General features: G+C 36.7%; 1 protein-coding gene across 2 annotated transcripts in view; it reads left to right on the top strand.

Moving 5' to 3' along the window:
- Positions 1–27,232, top strand: part of CNTNAP4 (contactin associated protein family member 4) — a 249,726-nt gene that overhangs the window by 20,690 nt on the left and 201,804 nt on the right. The gene's annotated exons all lie outside the window — the stretch shown is intronic.

The following is a 27,232-nucleotide window of genomic DNA, read 5'->3' as shown; positions in this document are numbered from 1 at the left end:
TGTAAGGGGGAGAGCTTGGGAGCGGCTGACTGAATTCTTTAACCCTTCAAAGACTGAGAACATATGCATGCATGCAGATATGTCATACTGGGGTTTGGTCCTGCTTGTAAATAAATATACATGTTTGAAACTAATGAATAGAGCTGGAATAAGAAACAGGTGGTGGAATTGAACTTCCAGTTCACTGCATGTGAAATATGCTGTGTAAATGAATTCATTTTGTTTCTGTCTGAGGAGGAAAAAAAAAATAGTAAGTGCCAGCACTAAAGAAGCAACCTTTCTATGGATTTACATCTTACAGCGTAATATTGAATATATATAGACTGATACAAGACATTTTGAGCTCCATTGTAAATATTTACCGGGTTTTGTGATTATTTGCAGTTGATTGTGTGGATTCTCTGGAGTCTTATAAGATGAAAGTCCATCTGGCAGCCTTGCCTGCAGGCAGGACACAAAATCCCTTTCCCTTATGATCAAAAAGTTTTTAGGAACTTCTTTATCTTTAGAACCTGTCCTTTTCTTGAAATTTTGTTGAAATTAGGCAACAGACTGAAAATTTGGACAACAGAATGAAGGAGAGATAAAAATAATCGTATACAATGTGTATATATATTTACATAATTGTTATGTGTTATTTCTTTAGGGAACCAAGTCGAACTGTATGTTTCTTTCCTCATTTACGTATTCTAAGTTCTTGGTTGAATTGGGAGAAAATTACTGTCCAGTTGCATAATGCTTGGGAGACAGCTACCAAACCTTTTCTTTGCTTCATTTACACCATCTGGTCTGTCTCATAATTTTTCTGAAGGTAAACATCTTGAAGATTTGACACACTCAGATGGCACAGTAAAGAGTATTGTGAACTAAGTAGGACAGATATAAATTCCTTTCTGTTTTAGTATACGTGTTGCACCACAACGTGGAAAGGATAAACTTCTGGTACAAGTCTAAGTGCAGAAAAGCAGCATCTTGCCTCTGGCATTTTGAGATATTTCTATCTGGAGCAAATGTCATGAAAAGTAAACTGAACAAGAAGACGGGCAGAAATCTTTCTGGCTAGTTCTGCTTCAAAGAAGGTAAATAAATATGTCTGCCATTTTTCTCTTATTTGCTGTTATTTGTTTTTCCTGTAAATAAAATGGGATTGCTCTGAAGGAGAATCTTGCAAATATTGTAAATGAGCAAAGACAGTTTCTAGTTTCCTGAATGCAGCCGTGCACCATCTCAATCTGAGATCATCAACTTTACTACCGAAACTGTATTAAACACCAGGCTTTTTTTTTTCCCCCCAGTAGGTGCTACTTTTTTCCCCACTTTTTTTTTTCCCCCCTCTGAAGACAATGCGGTAAACATGCTCTCAGTGATACATTTAATTCTAATTGAGCTGAATAGAAGGTTGCAGCCACATAATTGAAATCACCATGAAAAATAACAGTTTTTAGCAGGCTGACTTCAGAGGCTGATGGGTTGATATCAGAAAACAGCCCTCCCAGCCCAGATGACAGGTATGGATGAAATTTACAATTGTATGAACAACTCAGATGCAGTTTGCCAGCTCTGCTTCAATTCCATTTCCCACAAAAATAGATACTGAATCTGACACACACACACACACACACAAAGATTTAGAATAATCACCTGAAATAAATTACAAATACATTGTAGGCTGCCATGAGGGTTCAGGTAGTTTCCTTCATTCATAATATATTTACTTCATAGACAGAGAAGCCAATCAGTCTTTCTTCAGGGATCAAATTTTTAAACTGATTTATAGGGTTGGTTTTTTCTTCTTTTTTTTTTCTTCCCCATTTCTTTTCTTCAGTCATGGCAGTTTATTTATAATCTTTATGGATAAAACAATGACAGTAAGCTAAATATGACTTCTGTTTAGATAAATCATTCTTGGTTATGAATGTTTGGGTTTTTTTTGCCTTTCTAAAACTTGAATTTTATTTCATTGAAAAATATCCATAAGTATTTTTTAAATTAAATATTAGTTTTGTATCAATTCAACTCGAATCAAATTCCTATTTACTGCTGGACAGAAATATTTTAATCACATGGCTTAAAGATAATTTTTATCTTTCTAAGCTGTTGTAATGTCTCTTGGTGCTCTTAGCTACATTAGAGCCTTGTCTCTTGGTTAAAGCATCCTGTAATGCACTGTAGTCTTCATTCTAACTGAGCATCACAGAAAAGTAGTCTAATGGAAAATCTGACAGAAAAAATGTGGATATGTAAACTACTGCTCCCAGTAATATTTTGTTTTTATTATTTTAAACTGACTAGAAATTGAATATTCTAGATTCCTGTTTCACAAAGATTGGGAATTATGGATCCTTTAATTTCATATATACCTTTCACTCACAGTCAGAGTGAAAAAAGGTCAATTGTCCAGAGAAAGAAATATTCTGATTTCTTTCTTCATTCATTTTGTTAATCTAATAAATCCTTCCTGACATGTATAGATCAGTACAGTTCGGTCAAATAGGATTTGGAGGAATACTTGTCACATAAGAATTATCAGATGTAATGATCAAGTTCCGCCATTTTAATTTAATACAATATTTATTAAACATCACATAAAATACTAACCTACCAACAAGACATTATTATTTCCATTGAAAATATTTTTTTCTGTGAATATTAATTGCTTTATGGAACCATGACTTTTTTTTTTTGATACATTAATATTAAATTGGTTTGCTTTCTGTAATGATCTAGCATATGAATGACAATAACTACTTGTACAACCACATTTTTTCCAAGGTACTCTAATTCCCCAGATTTGTAGTTATTCCTGCATTAAGAAGATAGGGCCTCATGTGCAAGAAAAAGAGTTCATATGTACCTTATCTCCACATTTCTGTGAAAATTTTTACAGTCAGCTGATTTATTGATGAAGTCATTAAAAATATGGGTTAAATAAATACATATATATTTGAAATCTATACAAATATTTAAATTGTGTGATTAATAAATATGCATATATTTACATAAAATTCCTAAAATTAATATATATTAAACAAGTACAAAACAAATATGATGTCAAGTAGAACTTCTTCCTATTCCTGAAGGTAACATTCCAAAACCCAGAAATACGAGGAGTCAAACCTGATATAGGACAAAATTATGAAGTAACATAGAAATATTTTCTAATTGGAGCTCAAGAAGAAGTCTAGGTACTAGAACTAAAAATTACATGCTATGGCTATACTTATGTGCCAACTGGGGAGTATTTCAGCAGTGGGACCTGATTATCTGCATTATTAGAGGTTGCCAGGATGGTCATAAGCAAGTTTTGTTCTCCCTCCATTGCTCATTCCCAGGTACACTACATGACTTAGCATGTGCCAGAAGTTTGAGTACGGCCACACTGGGTTCCCAGGAGCATTTAGCAATATGAATAGAAGACTTCTGTTGCTGAATAGGCACGTTTCATTTATTGTAAGTGTAGCATTTGTAAACTGTTCTACCCTCCATTTTATAGTGCAAATCATTCCTTCATAAGGTGGTCACCTGGACTTCTGCAGTATCATTCCTCTGAAGGCAAACTGTGTCCAAAACAGAATGCTTCCAAGAATACCATGAATTTCAGGAGTGGTAGTGTGGCATAATGTGACTTCAAGCCAAATTTCCAAGTTAAAAAAAAAAAAACAAACGAACAAACAACCCAAAACTACTCTAAGTCTTTTCCTCAGAGTTCTTAACTAATGGAACAATCCTACATGAGTTCCTTAGGAAAAGAAAGAACAATTTTATGCTCCCTTCACTTTCTAAATGCTGTGACTCTGTCATGCCTTATAAAGACAAAACCAGATTTACCAGGAAACAATAGAAATGATAAATGACTGAGAAACTACTATTTTCAGTCTTTACAAAACTAGAAATTGTTAATGGTATTATTGCCTTTGGGAATACTTGCTAACTTATCACAGACTCCTGTAAAGTATGTTTATAGCAGCTCTTATTTCCAAATCGAACTTTAAATGGCCTTTCTGCAGAATTAAACACTTGACGAGTATCTCATAATATCAGTTAAAAACAAATCTCCAGTGAATAACTGATGCCATTAACTTGTGTATGGTTGAATAGAGTAATCTTTCAGTAAATCTTTGGAGAAAATTAATAATAAAAAAATTTCCCATTAATTTTTTAACAATGAATTGCTACCTATTTATGAAGTTTACAAATGCTATTTAATTATAATACAAATATTAGAATTGTTTTCTATGAAAAAAATAAACAGGATTTTATAAGAGAGCAATTCGATTCCCAATTGAATACAAGCACATTTTACTTCCAAAAGCAACTTCAATATTTGTCTGTTAATCTTCTATTGATTTAATATATTCAAAGTTACAATCCATGGAATCAAGAGTAGATTTAACCCGTGTATAGTTAAAGGAAGATAAAACATAATGTAAATTACAAGAACTATTTAAAACTTTCTGATGCTTTTGGATCAATGTATGTGACAATACTAAAGCTCTAGAGAAAAATATGGCTTAAAAAAATCAAAGGGTTTTTTTCCTTCTTTTTAGTGCTGGACAATGTTTTGGAATTTCCACTGTCATTCATGCATCTCTTGATAGATTTTATCATTTTCATCTGGTAGCTTACCAATCATAGAATCATAGAATCATAGAATGGTTTGGTTTGGAAGGGACCTTAAAGATCACCTAGCTCCAACCCCCCTGCCATGGGCAGAGACACCCTCCACTAGACCAGGTTGCCCAAAGCCCCATCCAGCCTGGCCTTGAACACTTCCAGGGATGGGGCATCCACATCTTCTCTGGGTAACGTGTTCCAGTGCCTCACCACCCTCATAGTGAATTTCTTCCTTATATTTAATGTAAATCTACCCTCTTTCAGTTTAAAGCCATTACCCTTGTCCTGTCACTACGCTCCCTCATAAACAGTCCCTCTCCAGCTTTCCAGTAGGCCTCCTTCAGACAGTGGAAGGCCTCAATAAGGTCTGTCTGGAGCCTTCTCTTCTCCAGCCTAAACAACCCCAACTCTCTCAGCCTGTCTTCATAGGAGAGGCTCTCCAGCCCTCTGATCAGCTTTGTGGCCTCCTCTGGACTTGCTCCAACAGCTCCATGTCCTTCTGATGCTGGGGCCCCAGAGCTGGAGGCAGTACTCCAGGTGGGGTCTCACAAGAGCAGAGTAGAGGGCCAGGATCACCTCCCTCGACCTGACATTCATGCTTCTTTTGGTGCAGCCCAGGACACAGTTGGCTTTCTGGGCTGCAAGCACATCTTGCTGGGTCATGTTGAGGTTTTCATCAATCAACACCCCCAAGTCCCTCTCCTCAGGGCTGCTCTCAATCCATTCTCCGCCCAGCTTGTAGTTGTGCTTGGGATTGCCCCAACCCATGTGTAGGACCTTGCATTTGGCCTTGTTGAACTTCATGACACCAAATTCCAAGTGTTTCTGAAAACATTCTCAGTGGATTTGGTTGTGTGAAGAGGTTTGTAATGTTGTTGTCACGTTTCTGAGAGTGGAAAACTTGGCTATTCTCTTTCACTTACCTCTTCCCTTTGAAATAAAGGGAAAAGAAGGGAAACTTAGGGTCTAACTTTTGTCTGATGCCAGTATACTCTGACTTTTTTATGCCTTGTCTCAGACTGGTGTAGAAATAAAATTACTTTCAGATATTCTGAGCTAAGCACAGTATTTCTAGAATTAAGTAGAACCTATGGGTGGTCACACTCATCTGAAACAAACAAAACTTTGATTCCCATGGTGAATACATATACAGAAATCATATATCTTGGATGTATGTACTCTCTTTCTAGACAGTCATTATTCCAGGTTAGTACACAGATTAACTGTAGAAAACATTTTAAAGTGCCATCTGAATTTGCATGTTGTTGAACAAGAGTTATGAGTAAAGGACTGAGGCAGGGACTGAGAGGGAGATAACCCAGTGAAGAGATTTTTCAGTATAAGTTAATTGTATTTGCATTTCCTCAAGACATCAGGTTGGTGACAGATGACTACTTTGGTGACAGATATTACTTTATTTGAAGAGCACATACTCTTCTAGGATTTCTCCACCATCTACTGGAATTAATTTTTACCTTGTGACTTTGTTTTTATCTCAGCTTTACCCACATTTTAATGCAAAAAAAATTGAAATGAAGGTTTTCCTACATGATGTATTAACAGATATTTTTTATCAACATTAATTATAGAATTATCTCTTTTTCAGAGTACATTACTGTGGATCTAATTAATTGATATATGAAGTAATTTCTTACAGTGCATTTAAAAAGTATAAAAGTTTGCTTCCGTTTTCTTCTTACCACTGCCACCCTTAGATTTTTTTCTGGTTTTCAGCAAATTTTATTATTTATTCTTACTGGAGTGCTTCAGCTTTAGGTAGTTTCATGTCAAGATTTATAATCCCTCTTTATTCAAATGTTTGATATCTTACTGTCCATGAAACCTCTTAGAACTACCAGGACCTTATTTTCTTTTGAAATGCAACCTTTTCCCATACTAAGAAAATAAAGAGACTTCAAATCTATATTAAAGTACAATGCAACATAGGAAATCTAGATAAGGCAAGGCATGTGCCAGAATCAAATTTTTTTGTGTGTCTGAAAACTCTGAAATTCCTCAAAATCAAGCCTGGTTTTCTTCCCTTTCAGTAACCATAGAAGATATTTGTAATAAAAGAATTTACATTTTGAGCTTTCTGAGAAGGAAATTATTTTCAGTGTTCACATAAAAAAATTTAAAAAAACCCCACAAAACAAACCAACCAAACCCCTAAGAATTTTCAGAAGAATTTAATGTAAAATCAATAGCCAGAAGTGCAAATGGGTTTTGTAACTAGCTGAGTGTCTCCATTACCACTTGGCTTTCTACTAGATATTTTATTTAGTTAATATGGGAATTCTTTTATGCATTTACCCTGTGGTAAACGGCATCATGTATAAAACATAAGCAACTGTGATATGTCCCATATTTACTTAAACATACTAAGACAAGCAACAATTACTATTCAGCTAAGAAACAGCTATAATTATTTAGAGAAATAACATTGCTTCTTTCAGAGGGATTTTATCAGCACATATTATTTTTGATATTTAAATGAAAGTGCTCATATGTTTTTGAAGTACTGTATTGATCACACAGTTGGTTTTGAAGTATAATCTTAAAGAAAAAAAATTACTAACCAATCAATAAAGTCAATCTTCCCCCATATAGTTGTACTTAATGTATCCAAAATTCTTTATTCTTGTATGTTAATGTAATTACCTCTGAATTCTTATTTAACTTTGAGTACTACAAGATCTCACCTTAATTTTCTGAAATGAAAGAATTTTTCTAGTGCTTTATTTTAGTTGTGATTTTGAGTGCTTTAAAAATATATATATATATTCATGGTGGGAATAAATTAGCAGTGTATTAAGTGACTGCAGGACCTTTCATATGGAAAATTCATTCAGAGATACCACTGCAGAAGGCCAAGTAATGATTGAAACAAAGATCTGATTTACTCATAACAGAAGTCAATGCAGTCATAATGACTGTTATTATTTTCTCCTGCTTATCATCTATACTGAGGGAAAACAGGAAACACTGTAATGCTTTAGACCAGATAACTGCTCTTGCTTTCATAATTTAAAGCAGTCAGGAAGCTGGTGGTTTGATGACCTACTTAGGGGGATCTGCATGACTTTGAGCTGTTATATAGGGTCCTAAATCATGTCAGTTCTAGCCTTACATTCCTGGTATGAATGTTAAAGGGAAGCCTACATGATTTTTGACAGCAGAAGTCTTTGCAGGCACAGTAAAAATAACAAAACTTAACAATGTTATTGGATTATTCCTCTTACCTTTAATCAACATGGATGTAGCTATGTAACTTCACTACCTGAGGCAGCTGTTTCTGGTTATTTCATTGTTGTAATGACATTGGGTGAGAATTAACTTAGTTGAAAATTATAGATTCCAGGGAATATAAATCTGTCAATGCCATACTGTGACCAAGAAAAAGCAGTAAATAATATAATTATGGAAAATTAGTGGCTGAGATGCAGCTTTTCAGTTTAAATCAGGTAAAATCACATAGAATAAAATGATCACATAGAATTTTACTGGTTTCATTTCAATTCTCCTAAATTTAGTGGTGACTAGACTGACCTGGAATAACATGATATCACTATGCTTTTTAGGCTACAGTTTGAATGTGGTGCTAGGAACACAGGAACTTCCACTATACTTGTGCAAAAAAAAAAAAGTACTTATTTTAAGGCAAATCATTGTTGAAGTCATAATGCAAAGACACGATAATTTAAAATGGGCCATGGTCCACTGTCTTTCTTCCTTGTGTGGCATTGTGTGGCTTCTATTTGAATTTGAACAATAAAGCTTTATTGTAGTAAGAATCCTGTGCTTATCCCTTCCTGAGACAAAGAATTTTGGTACCTATGGTACACTTTCTTTAAGTCATGTCAAAAAAAGATGAGTAAAATGTTTTCAAAACAAAATCCTGAAATCTGAGTCTATCCAACATGACATCTCTGTGCTATTCATTCACTAAGTAACTTATCAATGTAGTGGGGAAAAAAAAAGCAGCATATTTTGTGCATTATAGATTTGTTCTTTCAAAGAAAACATTCCATCAGTTGAAATGTTTTAAGTTGCTTTAATAAGGTCAGTTGGGAATGAGCTTTCAAAAAAATATCTGAAAGGTTTGCTTTATAATTTAATTTTAAAAGTGGTTGTTGGGAAAATAAGAAAATAAAGAGGAAACTATTTGCCTACTTTCTACAAGTAACTTAATTAGAAAAATGTAAAATTTGCAGTATATAACACTGATTTTACTCTTTTTTTCCTTTCACTCTGTGTCCTATTGTACTTTATCCTTATAAACTAACTACTAAATTCAATGTATGCCTACACACCATAGAACAAATTTGTAGAATATTATTTTGAGATGCTTCACCATTTAAATCTATGTGCACTGGTGCAAGGAGTAATTCAGTGTTTTGGACATATATCAGGGAGCTTTCGTATTCAGTGCCACTTACTATCTCAGAGCAATAAAAAGGCAGATTTAATGTAAAGCGGTGGTTAAAGTCCTTTCTCTGTGGTACACTGACTGGGTGAAGAATGGTGTCACTGTTGTTCTTAGGCTACAGTTTGAATGTGGTGCCAGGCAGACAGGCAGCTTCAGCTGAACTTGTGCAAAAAAAAGAAGGTTCTTTTTGTAAGGAAATTATTACCCAAATCACTGTTGAAATCATAATGCTAAGTTATCATAACTTAAAATGGGCTACGGTCCACTGTTTTAGTTCCGTGTGTGGCATAGCTCCCTCTGCTATGTTTTATTCTGAGAATTAATACCACCAGTTTTGTAAGAGATTTTGGAGTTATGATTGCTATATGAAGATTTATCCAAATGTCTGTAAAGTAATTTTGTTTCCATGTTTCATTCACATTCACAGATTCAGAAATTGGTAGGGGTTGGAAGGGACCTCTGGAGATCATCTAGTTCAAGCCCCCTGCTAGAGCAGGATCACTTAGAGCAGGTTGCACAAGATTGCAACCCCAGGCGGGTTTTGAATATCTCCAGAGAAGGAGACTCCACCACCTCTCTGGGCAGCCTCTTCCAGTGCTCGGTCACCCTCAAAGTGAAGAAGTTTTTCCTCATGTTTAGATGGAACTTCCTGTGTTCCCATTTGTGCCCGTTGCCCCTTGTCTTGTCACTGGGCACCACTGAAAAGGCACCCATTCTCTTGGCACTCACCCTTTAGATATTTATAAGCATTGATGAGATCCCTCTCAGTCTTCTGTTCTCCAGGCTAAACAGACCCAGCTCTCTCAGCCTTTCCTCATACGAGAGATGCTCCAGTCTCCTCATCATCTTTGTAGCCCTCCACTGGACTCTCTCCAGTAGTTCCCTGTCTTTCTTGAACTGGGGAGCCCAGATTTGGACACAGAACTCCAGATGTGGCCTCACCAGGGCAGAGCAGAGGGGTAGGATAACCTCCCTCGACCTGCTGGCCACGCTTTTCTTAATGCACCCCAGGATGCCATTGGCCTTCTTGGCCACAAGGGCACATTGCTGGCTCATGGAGAGCTTGTTGTCCACCGGGACTCCCAGGTCCTTCTCTGCAGAGCTGCTTCCCAGCAGGTCAGCCTCTAACCTGTTCTGGTGCCTGGAGTTGTTCTTCCCTAGGTGCAGGACCCTACACTTGCCGTTATTGAATTTCATTTGGTTCCTCTTTGCCCAGCTCTCTAGTCTGTCCAAGTCTTGCTGAATGGCAGCACAGCCTTCTGGTGTGACAGCCACTCCTCCCAGCTTCCCCTTGGTGAATCACTTCCAATAATCTTCTCCTTCACATGCTTATTGATAACCCCCAGAATAAGTTGCTCCATTATCTTTCCAGGGATGGAGGTGAGGCTTACTAGCCTGTAGTTTCCTGGGTCCTCCTTCTTCCCCTTTTTGAAGACTGGAGTGACATTGGCTTTCCTCCAGTCCTCAGGCATCTCTCCTGTTCTCCATGATCTTTCAAAGATGATTGAGAGTGGCCTAGCAATAACATCTGCCAGCTCTCTCAGCATTTGTGGGTGCATCCCATCAGAACCCATGAATTTGTGGATGTCGAGTTTGCCTAGATGTTCTCTAACCCAATCCTCCTCGACCGAGGGAAGGTCTTCCTTTTGCTAGACTTTCTCTCCTACCTCCAGGGTTTGGGTTTCCTGAGGGTCGACCTTAGCAGTAAAGACTGAAGTGAAGAAGTCATTCAGTAACTCTGCCTCCTCTGTGTCCTCCATCACCAATGCACCCACCTCTGTCAGCAGCAGGCCCACATTTTCCGTAGTCTTCCTTTTGCTGCTGATGTATTTGAAAAAGCCCTTCTTGTTGTCCTTGAGTTCCCCTGCCAGTTTTAATTCCAACTGGACCTTAATTATTATTATTATTATTATTGCTGTTATTATTATTATTAGTAGTAGTAGTAGAAGAAGAAGTAGTAGTAGTAATAGTAGCAGTAGTAGTAGTAGTAGTAACAGCAGCAGTATCTGGTTATTCGGTTAGAGCTGTGCTGAATTTCAGTTTAACAGAGAAAATTATTTGGGGGGATTTTCAGAGAAACATCCCAAAGAAATATAGCATGCAGTGAAACTTTCACTGCTTAGCACTGAGCTGGTTTGAGTGAATTTATAAACCTAGTGGGTTATGGAAAGGAACGTACCTTCCTTTGGCCTTCTTCCTGGGCCACAGTTGTGCTCTGAACTAGGGGTGGGAATTTGCCAGCTGTTAATTTTCCTATGCCTTCTACTCTTTACTGTTCTTGGATTTTATCAATGCCTATTGGGCTTTACACCAAATATTGATTTGCCTTATTTTCGGGAGTAACTAATTGTTGAGATATGTCTGAAAAATGTATTTTAATTTAAGAGAAACTTCTGAATAACTCCTAGAGAAATTCATTCCTACGTAGAGTGCTATACAGCACTTAAGCTGTTTATAGGGAAGTAAATGGCACATGAATAAACCTGTGTATAAAAGCAGATTTATCCATGCTGGATCTCCATGCACAGATGAAATTGCTAGGTTTTGTCCCTGCAAATTCTGCATTGTGAGGCTTTTTATTTGTGGAATCAACCATACTATTTTATCATTAGTCATATGATTGTAGAATATTTTCTCTTAGAAAACATGGAAAAGACATCACTAACTCAAATGAGGTGCACATACTTAAACTCATCAGATGACACTCAATCATCTGAATTTACTGGATAGGAAAAACCTGCAGGGTATTTTACAGTGTGCTTAGGATGTAGCATAGTGTAGGTCACCTCCAATTCGCTCATACTACAAACGGATTAAATGGAAAATCACAGTTAGGTGTTTTTATGCTCTCTAGTGAACTGATAAACACTAAATAACCCATTCAGTGCAAAAGACATTTGTGGTCTCCCTCCAGTGTGAGGGAGGTTTATCTCTTTGGAGCAAGGAGCCATTTCCTAGCTAGTAAAGTAGAGATGGCAGACAGCCTAGCAAAGAGACATCTGGATATTCAGGGAAGCAGAACAACGATTATTTTAGTTATGAAAGTGATCAGCTCAAGGAGGGAATAGAAGGCAATGTGGGAGGAAAAATTAAGTCTTTCTTGATCCCTAGGAGACTTTGAAGATGAGTTGACCTGTAAGAGCTAATGAAGCACTCGAAGAAGGGCACCACAGTTCGTTCATTGACAGAGGAGATGTCTCCAGGTGGTGTTTTCTGTGACAAACAGTCCCAAACAGGCAAGCCTTGAAATTACGTACAAAGTCTGAAACAGTAACTGTGCTTTGTAAGGACTGAACAGCAAGGTAGTTGAATAAAAAAGTGAGAGACAAATAAAAATCTTTCTGGTTAGTGTTAGTTGTCTGACTGTTCGGGCTCTCGCTTTTTTACGGAAAGGAGTTTTAAATTTTTTTTTTTCCCTTCTGCCCTAATTGAAGGTGAATTTAATGTGATTTAAAGTACCTGGATAAGAACAAGACATTCTTTATCTACACATGTAGTTTGGAACACTCTAACAGGTATAGTAGCTTCCAAAATGCTTTTTCCAAAGCATGCAAAAGGTAATAGTGTGTGACTCCACTCCAGCTGAAGGGGCAGGTGGAAAAATGGAACCAAAAAGTATGTTCCAGCAAAACATAGTAATTGAGAAGGCACTGTAGCATGCAGTGATGTGCAATGAGGTATGCAAGCTTAAGCTTCAAGATTTGTAAGGACTGTATAACATTTCTGCTGTAAGTACTTGTACATTTTTTTTTATTTCATTGTATCTGCATATAATTTATTATAGATAAATATCAATGTTATGTGGAGATATTGTCTCTATTTAAAATTTCCCATATTCAGAGTACTTTTCATTTTCAGACAATTTGTAACTCTGCACAGGCATTCCTTTGATATGCAAAAATCTGTACATTTCTATATGTAAGAAGATTTTCTAGTTGATCTTCCTAATTTTTTTTTTTTTTTTTAGGTTTTCATTGCATCTGTTTCATGAGGTCAGATTTCATCATGCATGCCAGTGAAACTCTATTACACTGTTTACTATGCATGATGATGTCATATCTCAGTAGATCCCAATTATTTAAAAAAAAAAAAGTATCACTGCTTGTGGTCCATGCATGTCCATTCATTCTAAAAGGATCATAATATGTTTCCTCATTGTTTGCATTCCTCATTTTTTGCATTCACAAATTATAAAGTGTAGAAAGTGATTAAAAAACTTGTCAGTGAAAAGGAGTAATATTTGGACTTTAATGAAGTGATAGTTTTTAATGGCAGAAACGTACCTTCATAAAAATTTAGATATGATGTATGAAGACAAACTAGAGTAATATTAAATGGGTTTGAGTCTAGTACAGGACTTCAGGGCGGGCTTTAGTATTCAGATCACATGAACTTAAAACTTTCACTAATTATCTGAAGGAGTAAATGACATATTAATTAGAAATATGTGATAAAAGCACTTCTAATATTATGTACTTGCATAACTCAATCATGTGACATATTGCTGTATAAGACTTTGATGAAAAGATTTGTATTCTGTGTCATTAATGTAGGACATTTGGGCAACGTGGTCTAGTTGAGGATGTCCCTGCCCGCGGCAGGGGGGGGTTGGAACTAGATGATCTGTAAGGTCCCTTCCAACCCAAACCATTCTATGATTCTATGATTCTATGACATCTTAAATTACATTAAAAACTGCCTTAATGCCAATCTCAAAATATGTGGCTGTAAATAAGGTGATATCAATAGATTGAGCTTTCATGAGAAGGATGCCTCAGAGACAAGTACTTGTTCCTGTCCTATTTGGTCAATGACAGGATAAAAATGACATAGCAATTACAAATAATGTAAATAATTAAAAAAAAAAAAAGAGCTAGCTAGTCATTAGAGGATGATCTGAATTGTCTATGTACATATTCATGATATGAAACATCATGTTTCTTATTGAGATAAATGTAGATTGGGTAGTATGGGTGTACATTTTGGATCTATCAAATCAGGTTATGTCCATTAAATGGGAAAGTATCCCAAGAAATACTGACCTAAGAAATACTCATTATGGACAACTTCTTCACAATGAGACCTATGTAATGCCACGGGCAAAGGTTTGACAAATACAGTACATGAAAGTAGTTGAACAAAGGAAATAATGAGTGGAAGCTGAGAATCAGTTTGCTTTCAGCACAGGGCACTGACCTCTGCTACTGATTTCTGTGCTGGTAGTTTCCCTTCAAGAAAGGTATGCAAATAATGACTGTTCAAAGTAAGCCTGAAAAGTGATGCAGAGGCTGGAAAATAAGGCTTACAGAATAAGACTAAAGGAATTTATCTTACTAAAGAATAGGAGAGGTGACTTGATCACCATCTGTAGAAACTTGCACTTGAAATAATACAACTGATAGTGAAGACAGGAGATTTTTCCTTCATATGGAGACAATATAACAAGATCCAAAGGCTTACAACTGAAGCTAGACATAAGATCTTATTTTTGGAATCTAATCTCTGAAAAAAGTATTATTTCCTAGCAGTAATTATATTTAAATTTATAAAATTATCAAGAAAAAGGTGAATTTACAACATTGTAAAATACAATTAGACTCTCTATGTGTATGTATGAATTATTGGCTTTCTGTTTTGTTTCTGGGACAATTTTTATAGTCTGTAAGTGGAGTCAATTGGCTATTGATCCTTTTAATCCTGAAATTAATAAGTGTATGCACTTTCTTGTTTCCTCTTCTCCTACAGCAGCATAACAAGGATTTTATCTGTACTGCCCTCAGCATTCTCAGACCTCTTGAGTTTAATTCCTTGTGTCAGATGCTTTCAAGCAGAGCAGAGCTAGAACTGTGCCTTTGGAGGTGATGGTCAGGGGCAAGAGTAGTAACTAACTAGTTTCCCTCCTGTCTTTGACCAAAGCATCAACAGAAGTCACTAGTGCCGTGCCTAGTATTGCTTCTCCTTGGAGAGTCCCTCTTGGTATTTATCTTTCATCCAAATGAATTGCTTCTAAATTATATCTCTGTGATACCTGCCAGAAGGATTTTGATGTTATTGTTCCTTCCTCTGAAGCATCAACTTTGGAACGGAAGGCAAGTGCTTTGTAGTTGAAATGATAACTAGAGTTGTTAAAGTCTGATTAAACAACTACAAGTGATACTGACAGGCTGAGAGAGTTGGGGTTGTTCAGCCTGGTGAAGAGAAGGCTCCGCGGAGACCTTACAGCAGCCTTCCAGTACCTGATCGGGGCCTGCAGGAAAGCAGGAGAGGGACTCTTTTCAAGGGCGTGTAGTGATGGGACAAGAGGTAATGACTTTAAACTGAAAAAACATAGATTTAGATTAGATATTGGGAAAAAAATCCTTTACTGTGAGGGTGGTGAGACACTGGAACAGGTTGCCCAGAGAAGCTGTGGATGCCTCATCCCTGGAAGTGTTCAAGGCCAGGCTGGATGGGCCTTTGGGCAACCTGCTCTAGTGGAGGGTGTCCTTGCCCGCAGCAGGGGGGTTAGAACTAGATGATCTTTAAGGTCCCTTCCAACCCAAACCATTCTATGATTCTATGATCTCTATGTCACAGATGCTTTAAAAATCATCTTTACCAGAGATGTGATCTCTGACAATGATTGTCTGAAATCCAGTCTTATGCAGAATGACCCAGCTGCATTGGTCTACTAATCAATAATTGTGTTTCTGGGGCTTGTATACAGGAAGTTACTTATGAACTCTTACACTTCTCTTGCAAGGGAGTATTTTGATATGCCAATATGGTGATAGTAATACAAAAGAAATATTGATAAAAGTACTGAAACCATGAGACTTTTACAGCTTAGATATTCTTACCTAGAATCATTTTCCCCTAAACGCCATTCCCTCTCCTTCCCCCCACCTTGTTTAAGAGCAAGTAGTTTTTTTCCTGCAAACATGTTATCTCTTAACATATAACCAGATCTATAGATAAGAAAGAACATTAATAACGTTTCCACTGAGAGCCTTGTTAATTACATTTTATTAAGTATATAATATTATATATATCTAAAATATTATTTATGCTTGCTGCAGTAAAAACTTGGCTGAGAATCAGTGGCAGAGTATAGCTGTAGGACTGGAGCAGAAAGTGGAGTCGAGGGGATTCAGTCTTGCAGCATTTTGTCTGTGGGCGGAATCTTGCAGACTCAGACAAATGCTACCGATTTGTAAAGCTCCCCTTAGAGAGACTGTGTAAAGTGATTAACATCCAGGAAAAGACAGTTGGTAAAGTTTTGGTAATAAGATGAATCCTACAAATGTAATTTTGTTTGAACTGAAAAATCCTTAGTTGAAAAAAAAAATAAAATTGTGAGTTTCTCTTTTATCTATATCATTGTTAGACTGAGTAGTATCTTTCCGAACATGAAGAATTATTTATTTGTGGATTGTTTAAGATTGTTTTGTGTAATGTCACTATAAAGATGGCTGTCTCAGTGACAATTGTTGGGATTTACTTGAATATGACTTTCCTTCTGTTAATTTCATTGCCAGAGTCCTGGATTGCATTTTTATTATTTTTTTTAGACACTGAATTATATTGCTTATTTCTCTCTGAAACACTTTGGTATAAATTTTGCCTTGAATAAAAAGAAAGTGTTCTTTTCTTTTCCAACTTCAAGTATGGGAAGTTTGTTTCTTGGGTAAAATGTAATCCAATGAAAAACCTCTACTTTTGAGCAAAGTTTGATTTAATGAAATCAAAGTTAAAACTATCATTGGAACAAAAATCCCCAAACAATCCCGTCCCTCTTCTCTGTGAATTCTGCATCTGCTAGTTTAGGAGAAAGAAAAATGATTTCTACATTCTTCTGATAATAAGGCATTTGAAATACCTTGACTTTGGTAAAGATGCTTTTATTGATCTCAAGAAAAAACTTTACTAAATTTTCTATATGTTGTCCTAGCTGAAAAAAATAATAATGAAATATTCAAAATTTTAAAAATTAATAATTATGAAATAGCACAAAACCAGTGAAAATTTAATAATCCATTAAGAAAGTGTAACACATATTTCATGAAAAAGGATATTTCATTCTGTTACAAAATTAGTTTTCAGATATTGCACACCTAATCAGGAAGAATAAATGCTGAAAATAAAAGGTATCTGTTCTTGATCAGTATAAAATATTTTAATTCTAAATTGTAAGTACCGTTTTTTAGTTCCCTTATAGAAAAATTCTGTTTTGTTTCCCTAAAAATCTTGCCATTTTACTACCACACATGCTTAAGATATTTTCAGTTTGCATTACAAATTGCAGTGATCTTTCACTACTTTTCATAAAATGAACCCATTATACTTATTGCATTATTTTTTTTACTCATAAGAATATTCTTATTAACATTCAATATATTACTACCTTTTAATATTAAAAACCTTTTCAACCTGTATTCTGTGTTGCCAAGATCCCCACCAAAACTCAACGGCAATAAAAAACATAATGTAAGATCTTTTATTATCCTAGCAAGGAGGAAGTCAGGCAAAACGGCCAGGAGGCCCACGTGGATGAAAAAGGAGCTCCTGGGCAAAGTCAAACACAAAAAAGAAGCCTACAGAGGGTGGAAGCAAGGGTAGGTAGCCTGGGAGGAATACAGGGAAATTGCCTGAGCAGCCAGGGATGAAGTCAGGAAAGCCAAAGCCCTGATAGAATTAAATCTGGCCAGGGACATCAAAGGCAAAAAGAAAAGCTTCTATAGGTACATCAGTGATAAAAGGGAGACTACGGAAAAAGTGAGCCCCCTCCAGAATGATATGGGAGACCTGGTTACCCGGGATATGGAGACAGCTGAGGTACTCAATGACTTTTTTGCCTCAGTCTTCACCAGCAAGTGCTCTCGTCACACCGCCCAAGTTGAAGAAGGCAAAGGCAGGTACTGGGAGAATGAAGAATCACCTACAGTAGAAGAAGATCAAGTTCAACACCATCTAAGGAACCTGAAGGCGTACAGGTCCATGGAACCTGAGGAGATGAATCTGTGAGTCCTGAGAGAACTAGTGGATCAAGTTGCTAGGCCAGTATCCATCATATTTGAGAAGTTGTAGCAATTCAGTGAAGGGACTTGTGCAAGGCATTTGACGCTATCCCACACAACATCTTTGTCTCTCTAAATTGGAGAGACACGGATTCGACGGATGGACCACTCAGTGGATAAGGAATTGGCTGGATGGTCGCACTCAAAGAGCTGCAGTCAACAGCTCAATGTAACAAGTGGAGAACAGTGACGAGTGGCGTCCCTCAGGGGTCGGTACTGGGACTGGCACTATTCAACATCTTTGTCAGTGACATGGACAGTGGGATTGAGTGCACCCTCAGCAAGTTTGCTCTGAGGACACCAAGCTGTGTGGTGTGGTCAACACACTGGAGGGAAGGGATGCCATCCAGAGGGACCTTGACGGGCTTGAGAGGTGGGCCCGTGCAAACCACATGAAATTCAGTAAGGCCAAGTGCAAGGTCCTGAACATGGGGTGGGGCAATCCCAAGCACAGCTACAGGCTGGGCAGTGAATGGATTGAGAGCAGCCCTGAGGAGAAGGACTTGGGGGTATTGATTGATGAAAAACTCAGCATGACCCAGCAAGATGTGCTTGCAGCCCAGAAAGCCAACTGTGTCCTGGGCTGCACCAAAAGAAGCATGAATGTCAGGTCGAGAGAGGTGATCCTGGCCCTCTACTCTGCTCTTGTGAGACCCCACCTGGAGTACTGCCTCCAGCTCTGGGGCCCCCAGCATCAGAAGGACATGGAGCTGTTGGAACAAGTCCAGAGGAGGCCACAAAGCTGATCAGAGGGCTGGAGAGCCTCTCCTATGAAGACAGGCTGAGAGAGTTGGGGTTGTTTAGGCTGGAGAAGAGAAGGCTCCAGACAGACCTTACTGCAGCCTTCCAATACTTGAAGGAGACCTACAAGAAATGTGGAGATGGACTTTTTACAAGGCCATGTTGTGATAAGATGAGAGATAATGGCTTTAAACCAAAAGAGGCTAGATTTATATTAGATATTAGGAAGAAATTCTTTACTATGAGGGTGGTGAGGCACTAGAACAGGCTGCCCAGGGAAGTTTGTGGATGCCCTCTCCCTGGAAGTGTTCAAGGCCAGGTTGGATTGGCCTTTCAACAACCGGATCTAGTGGAGGGTGTCCCTGCCTATGGCAGGGGATTTGGAACTAGATGATCTTCAAGGTACCTTCCAACCCAAACCATTCTATGATCCTGTGATATGAGAAATATTAAGTAAAGAATATTAGTTTGAGTTTATATATGTAAGTAAGGGCCCATAAGATCCCGCAAGTTTTGGATTCTGCTGGTGTTTTAGAATGTGCTGTACTTAATCTTGCCAGTTTTGATATGACTTTAAGTCAAAACAGATATGATACTTGCCTATCTAGTAGAAAGTATGCACTTCTATTTTCATGATGTGCTATAGGGTACACCTTGAACAAGCTGACTTAAAATAATTACTGAGGCATATTTGGTTAATTGATAAATTTTGCTAAATGTCTTTAAAGTAGGTAAGAAGAACCTAACAGAAAATGACCCATTTCTCCCATCATCTCTCAGTTCTAATTTGTCCTACTCTAATGTTTTATTAAATCATATACCCTTTCACCACTGAATTCACACACATAAAATGTAACTGTAATCTATAAAAAAATACAGACTTGATCCAATAAGCGTGGAACTTAATAAAAGGACTTTTTTGGTTTAAAAGGGCACTAGAAACTAGGAGTTAAGTTTTAGTGTGAGGATTGGATCACAGACTTAAGGTTTCTAGAAAAGACAAAGAGAATCAAGAGTGAGTTAATTCCATTATTTTCAATATGTCTTTACCATCAATTAAGATAAGAGTTGTTGACTCTTGCCTGATTTCTGGGTACTAAGAACAAGGAAGTAATTTATTTCACTTTGTTAATACTAATCAGAAGATTTTCCTGTTATTTTCATGCTCCATTTTCCTAAACGATGGAACAAAACTGGTTCATGAAGTCAGATAAAAATAAAATGCAAACATAAATAAATAAATAGATAGATAGATAAATGAATGAATGAATGAATAAGGGAAGCATAATTCCAGGCTATAAGAACCATGCCAGCTATTGAAAATTTATTACAAGGTGTGAGTCTTTGCAAGTGTCTGTGTTCGGAAGAAGTATTTTATATGTCTTCCAGTCCTTTATCATTAAATTCTGTTCTATCTAATTACAATCTTTAGCTTCTTCCTTCTGGTCTGGCTTTTAAGTTCTCTATGTTTGTTTAAAAAAAGACTCCTATGTCCCTGGAAAATAACAAGTTAGTGAGCACAGAGGAAATGTGGCTTTTTGTACTAACTTCCTGTTCTTGATCCCTCCCTGTCATGACATAACTGCAATGATGAGATGGGGATGGCTCCTTGAAAGGAAGGAAATGTAGCATTGCATGTTTTTTGTTAAGGTAAACATCACATGGCTAATATGAATAGTATGTTAGGAACAACTGGCTGCTAAGTGTCAGAATTCTGAGCTGAATTTGTGCGAACCACAGTCTGTAAAGGCTAAAATTTTTTCAGAAAATTGGAAATTTTGTTTCAAATTCAAGAAAATAATCAGCACTGCCATGAAGGTTATCTCCTTGGTAAATCATTCTTTACATTTACAGAAACTGTTACAAAAGCCTAAGGACCTTTTTTATCTTGAGCAATCTGGTCATCTCCTTCCACCCCCCTCCAAGAAATAGCTTAAATCTTTTGTTTAAACAAAACCAACAAATTTTAAACTCATGTTTAAACAAAAACAACAAACAAAAAAATTAACCTGGGCCAATCACCAATAAAATTTCAACTTGATGGGTTAACATTTTTCAAAGTAGCAAGTAGCTGAAAATGGGTAGAAAACCTCAGCAGAGCACTGTGATCTTCTATGGCTCTTATATGCAGTTGAAATGGAATATGTGGAAATGCCTAAAAATATTCCACAAAATGTACTGAAGAGCGGAAAAAGGAAAAACTAGTGGCTAAGAACTACATTGAGGAGCTCATAGAGGCACGTGTGAAACAGTGCAGCTTTTCTAGTTAGTTGTTTTTAAACTGTTAACTACAATGGGCAGCAGTAGACCCAAGATGAAGATGTGTTTAGGCTCTCTGAACAAAAAAGCTTATCCCTGGTGAGGAAACAAAAGCAAGGGGAAGGATATAGCAGCAGCAGTGCCCTTGCATATTGTGTACCTACAAGGCCTGAAACTAAGCTGATCTAATTGTCTGTAAATCTATCAACTTGACTTCTCCTCATTATTCTTATCCTCACTGATGAAGAATTCACCATAATCAGGATCAGCATAATGGTCAATACCTCTCGGCAAAAGGAGAGGGACACATCTCTTTTTATCTATGTCACATGAATCTCATTAAATTCAATGAATCTTTTGAAACTAATTACAAGCCTGCACATGGAAGACTAAATTACCACAATTAACATATTTAACGGTTCTATTAAGTGAAGTAAGATATGTGCTCACTTCTAGGAAAAATTAAGTATCTTCTGTTGAAAACTGTAGATAGGCTCGAGGACATTCGGTTTTCACAGCACTAGGAAAAGGAACTGTCCTGGTTCTGGCAAGGATAGAGTTAATTTCACAAAGAGCCAGGACAGGTGAGCCAAGCTGGCTGGGGGCTATTCCATACCATGTGACATCATGCTCACCATAAAAGGGGGCTGGTCGGGCAGGGGTGTGTTTTGTGTGGCTCCAGGATGGGCTGAGTGTCTGGTCAATCATTGGGTCGGTAATTTGTTCTCTCTTATCACCCATTGTGAATATCTGTTATCAGTACTGTTGTTGATTGTTTCCCTCTCCTTTGCTGTCCCAGTAACCTGCCCTTATCCCAACCCTCGAGGCTTTGTTTTCCCGTTCTCCTCCCCATCCCGCCGGGGGAGGGGTGAGTGAGCGGCGCGTGGCACCCAGCTGCCCGCTGGGGCTGAACCACGTCAGGAACGCTTTAAAGTCCCCATGACTGAATCATAGATTTAATAAGCACCTATTGGAGGATAGTTTTTGTGCCACCTTTTTTTTGAGGTTTTAGCAAGTACTAGTCCTGTTGATATAGTATGATACATCTCTTAAGAGCCTCACCTCTTTTCATGAAGTTTTTGACCACAGATACTCATTTATTCAAATCTGAATGTATTAATGGCAGCAAAGTTGATCCTTCCTAAGCATTGTATCTTCACCTGCATGGGAAAAATGAACATTAATAAACTTCTTAGAGACTTCCAGAGTTACTATTTCTTCTGTTCTGTTCCACTAAGACTGCATTTCCAGTTGTCCCTAGCTAGTCTGCTTGTCTGATGATTAGGTGTTTAGTTTTCTGTAATTGAGGAAAAATTGCTAAACTTTCTTTGATTTTTTTTATTGTTTTGTTTTCATGTGTCTTACTGGAACAGATTTTTTTTTTTTGTTAACTTTAAAATGTTTATTACTCTGCTTATTAAGCACTAAATATTTTCTCTGAGTCCTTGATAAAGCTGAAGAACTTGATAGTTTTTTAGGGAAGTCAGTCATTATAATGTTTTTTCCTTTTTTGCTACCTATGTCCTGCTTTTCTAGAAGTTCAATAGTTTATTAAGAAATTAGTAGTTCTTGTTTGTTGAGAAAGTTTCGAGTAAACTAAATTTTAAGGAAAAAAGTGTATAGAACAATATAATAGCCAGAGTTAATTTCATTGAAAAATTAAATATGTGAAACTAATATGTTAATTTGTGTATGCTTTTGTGTTGGGGTGTTTTAGTTTGAATTAAGGTATATCTGGAATAAAGCGAATGTCTAATGTAATACATGTACTTTTTAGATAATTATGAACATGACCCTTATTGCATGTAAACTTGTAGTAACTAAGCACTGGACTCTGACATTTGCGTATTCAGAATAAATTTGCACTCAAATTGAAATGCGTGAAAACCTGTGAATCTATATTTTGCACCAAGCTGAAAATTTAGATGACAAACAACAGCCTGACAGTTACATTCAAACTAAAATCAGTGCTATATATTCTTGATGTTGCAAAAGAAAAAAAGAAGAAGGTTTGTGCCTGTAAATTACATTATGGTTTTTTCACTACATGGATGTGAAAATATACACTTATGCATCCTGAAGAAATAAATCTCAGGTTGTCCCAATATTCTACTATTTTTATTACTATTTTTATTTTTATTTTAGCAAGGTGCTGCTTTGGTGAAAGATATAAAATTTATTTGATCAACCATGGTGTTATAAACATAACTGTGATTACTGCTTTACTACATGATATCCTATTTGAACTCCATCTGTTGTAGCTCATATGGCATGATCTATGTAAATTATGGTACCACTGTATGACTAGTTTCTTGGTTTAGTCTGAATTTGCATAATGATATAGTATTTGAAGCTGGAAGAGAAATGATAGGCATACTTTGTACATGCAACACTTACAGTTTCATTCCTATCAAATATGCCAGTTGCTTTATAAATTTGATTAAATCTGCATTAGAAGTATGGTATATGGAAAGGCATGCCTTATATAACTTCAATAACTTTTTTCATTTGGCGATGAAACAGGTAATATATTTATATATTTTTGTTTATATATCCTTCCCCCCATTTGCACATTCTTGCTTTTTTTTTTACCAGTTGCACTTCAGCTTTTCTCCTTTTATTCCCACAGTAAAGTTAAAGAGTAATGCCTTTCTGTTCTATTGAATACTAGTCATTTCAGATGTTTTTTAAACAGCAACTGTTACAGCTCATGTCAGTATACTGCATTAGGCAATCCTAGCATTTCACAATTATTTCTCACTCTTCTCATTGTACAGTTGCTGTAGAATGACTCTGTAGGTTTGAGCTTGATTTTATTCACCAAAAGGTCTCTACATAGGCATCACACAATTATATACCTATTCTTTCCTTCACAAAGCCTTATTTGATACCAGTTTTTTGTGCACACTACGGAAACCTATGGTTTCTTTACAGTTTTGGTATCCTTAGCTATTGTTTAAAACAGAAAAAAAAGATTTCTCACAAAAATCTAAGAAAAGCTATATGATGCATAGCTTTCCACAAAAATTAATTGTTTTAAAACTCATATTCAAATAGACTACGTAAGTATACATTTAGCTTGGAGGAGCTATGTGAAATATCCCTAGAAAGCCCAAGATCACCTTCAGCAGTAAGATCTGTTCTGTTTTAAAGAGGAAGAGTGTCCAAGAGAAATGAAGAGCTGAACAATAGCATGTGAATTCAAACAGTGTTTCATTGTGTAGTATGTCTTCCATGTAGGTGAAACCATATAGAATGGTCATGCTGTACAGATTATGTTTTTATTTGCTTTTATTAAATTTGAGAAACAAATCAATACTGACCATCTGGTTCCTGCCAATTTTTACATAGTGTTTTGGATTTAATTCTAGAATTCCTACTAAATTTAGAGCTACATTGCACACTGTAAGCTGCAAACAGAATATGTTTCAAGCAACATGTGCTAAGCAATAAAAATAGTTGATACGAAGTTATTTTCCTGAAATAAAGCATAGCAGCTGTTGTAAAATAAATGTATAATTATTCAGAGTAGATCTATTTGTGATACCTTGCTCATTTCTCTTTAACTATTATTGTGTAGAGGTAAAAAAAGGTCTTGCACTGTTGGATTTTGGATAACATCTTGTCTATATTAAACCATTTATGTACCTTTCTATTATAAATTGAGATTGACATAAATTATTATAGGATAAATACCATATAAGTAGTCAATGAGTTCTTCTGGGAATATCTCAAAGCAATTTAAGAGTGTCACAGAAATATGTGTATTAGACTGTCTAGGCAGAATAATACGGTACTATTGATTCCTTTCTAACTTGTACATTAGGAGGAAAAAAGGTGAAAAGTGTAGTCAGCAGAAGCAAATGATACAAAGGCAGCTGTCTCATCCATCCAGTGGAAATGTTTTTCTTTTCCTTCTGAATTACAAATTTGGGAAGACTTAGCCAGACCCAGAGGTCTTGTAAAAATAGTGTATCTGCTGTTGTTTATTTGCTAGTGCTGGTAAGTATTAATCACATGGTCTTATTCCTGGTGATTCATTTCATAACACATGGCACCCTTCACCAGAAGAGCAAAGTGAAAATATGAGGCATATGAAAGTGATGAGACATTCTACCTCATCCAGCTCTGCAGTCCTCAGCACAGGAAGGACATGGAGCTGTTGGAGCACGTCCAGAGGAGGGCCATGAAGGTGATCAGAGGGATGGAACACTTCTCCCATGAAGACAGGCTGAGAGAGTTGGGGTTGTTCAGCCTGGAGAAGAGAAGGCTCCAGGGACACCTTATAGCGGCCTTCCAGTACTTAAAGAGAGCTTGTAAGAAAGATGGGGACACATGTAGTAGGGCCTGTAGTGACAGGACAAGCAATAATGGTTTTGAACTGAAAGAGAGTAGGTTCAGACTAGATATAAGGAAGAAATTTTTTACAATGTGGGTGGTGAAACACTGGAACAGGTTGCCCAGAGAGGTGGTAGATGCCCCATCCCTGGAAACATTCAAGGTCAGGTTGGATGGGGCTCTGAGCAACCTGATCTAGTTGAAGATGTCCCTGCTTGTTGCAGGGGGGTTAGAACTAGATGACCTTTAAAGGTCCCTTCCAACCCAAACCATTCTATGATTCTAGATCATATACATAGATTTGGGGTGAAATGCCTTTCTATTCTCTCTTCTTAATTTTCATCTTGGTATCTAGGCTTGCAATGTAGGTTTTGACAGTAGAAAAAGGATCAGTGGCACTTGAAGTGCTCCCTTGCATCAGCAGTGTAAGTAGCTCTCTGTGTGAAACACAGCAGCATCATACTCTCCTCTTTCTGATGTAGTTTCTGACTAATAAATTCTTTTTATTTTCTGTGCTGTAAAGAAACCTTTCACTAATGAGATCCTTTTCTAGGATGCAGTGCAATGCATTTGTTCATAAGATGAAAACTTGTTTTTGTTCTTTTTTTTTTCTTCTGTGCTTATCAGTTGGGCAATTTGTCCCAAGTAGCCCAGCCTCTTTCACCATTATAAATCTAATCTGTGGATAATGAAGTGAAAAATGAGCTTGTGGTTAGACAATAAAGAGTAGTTATAAAATTTTGCAGTTTGTGTTATGGAAAGCTAGAGCAGGAAATAAACTTATGAAAGTAAGTAATAATTTTTTGTTTCTTTCAAATGATGGAGATGCTCTGAATTTAGGAGAAGTATGGTATATGTGAGCTTATCCAGAGCAATTAATATAGCCTTTTGTTTGTAGTGACTGGATATTATTTACATGATTTGAGAGAACTTCTAACTGTAGCAGTCATGGTCAGTATCAAGCCTTCTCTTTATGAAGAGTTTTGCTTAAAGAACCAAATGAACCAACTTAAAAAAAAAAAAAAAAGGTGATAAAAAATCCCCTTGAGACATTCATATAAAAGTCTTGCTGCTAATCAGAAATATCCATAATTATTCAGCAGAAACACTTAATTATGACTGAGTCAGGAAAAGATTTTGTATTAATTAATATTCATGATTTTGATAGTGGAAATCTGGTAGACAAAGAGAAGGGTTAGAAGAAGGACTCACCTATGACTTGTCACTTATCAGTTGCATTCAGAGGAATGTGTTGTCCTAAAAAGAACCATTTCATAAAGACTAATAGTTTACAAAATTTCCTCTCATTTTCTAAAGAGATGCTGGCAGAGTATAGCTAGGGAAAGACTTGCTTACACTTCTTCTAGTGTTTTAAAGTCAGTATTCTTTCAGCTAAAACTAGAACACATATTGATTCTCAATTTATATTTTTCAAATTTAAATGGAGAACGAACACATGCCCTGTATAGTAATTGAGCTGGGGAGGCATTTAACATCCAAAGTATTGATTAGCATTTCCCTGCTTATGCACCATTGATTGTGAACTGCAGTTAAGTCTTCGTTTTTCTGAAACACTCAGGTTTCATTCTGTATGATGTTAGGACTTGCATGCTAATAACTGTGTGATAATGATTTTGTGCTGTGTCTTTATCAAACATGCCTATCACTGGCAAAGCAAAAGATTCTTACAGTGCTTAAAAGGGATGAGATTTTTTTCTTTTTTTTTTTTTTAAGAAATAGCTGTATTTAATGTGATCACACATTAAATGTGGTTGCACAGACCTGTGCAAGGACC

Source organism: Grus americana, chromosome Z (assembly GCF_028858705.1).
Source record: "Grus americana isolate bGruAme1 chromosome Z, bGruAme1.mat, whole genome shotgun sequence".
Classification (NCBI taxonomy): domain Eukaryota; kingdom Metazoa; phylum Chordata; class Aves; order Gruiformes; family Gruidae; genus Grus; species Grus americana.
Note: the sequence above shows the minus strand (reverse complement) of the source record. Positions and strands in the feature narration are given on the sequence as shown.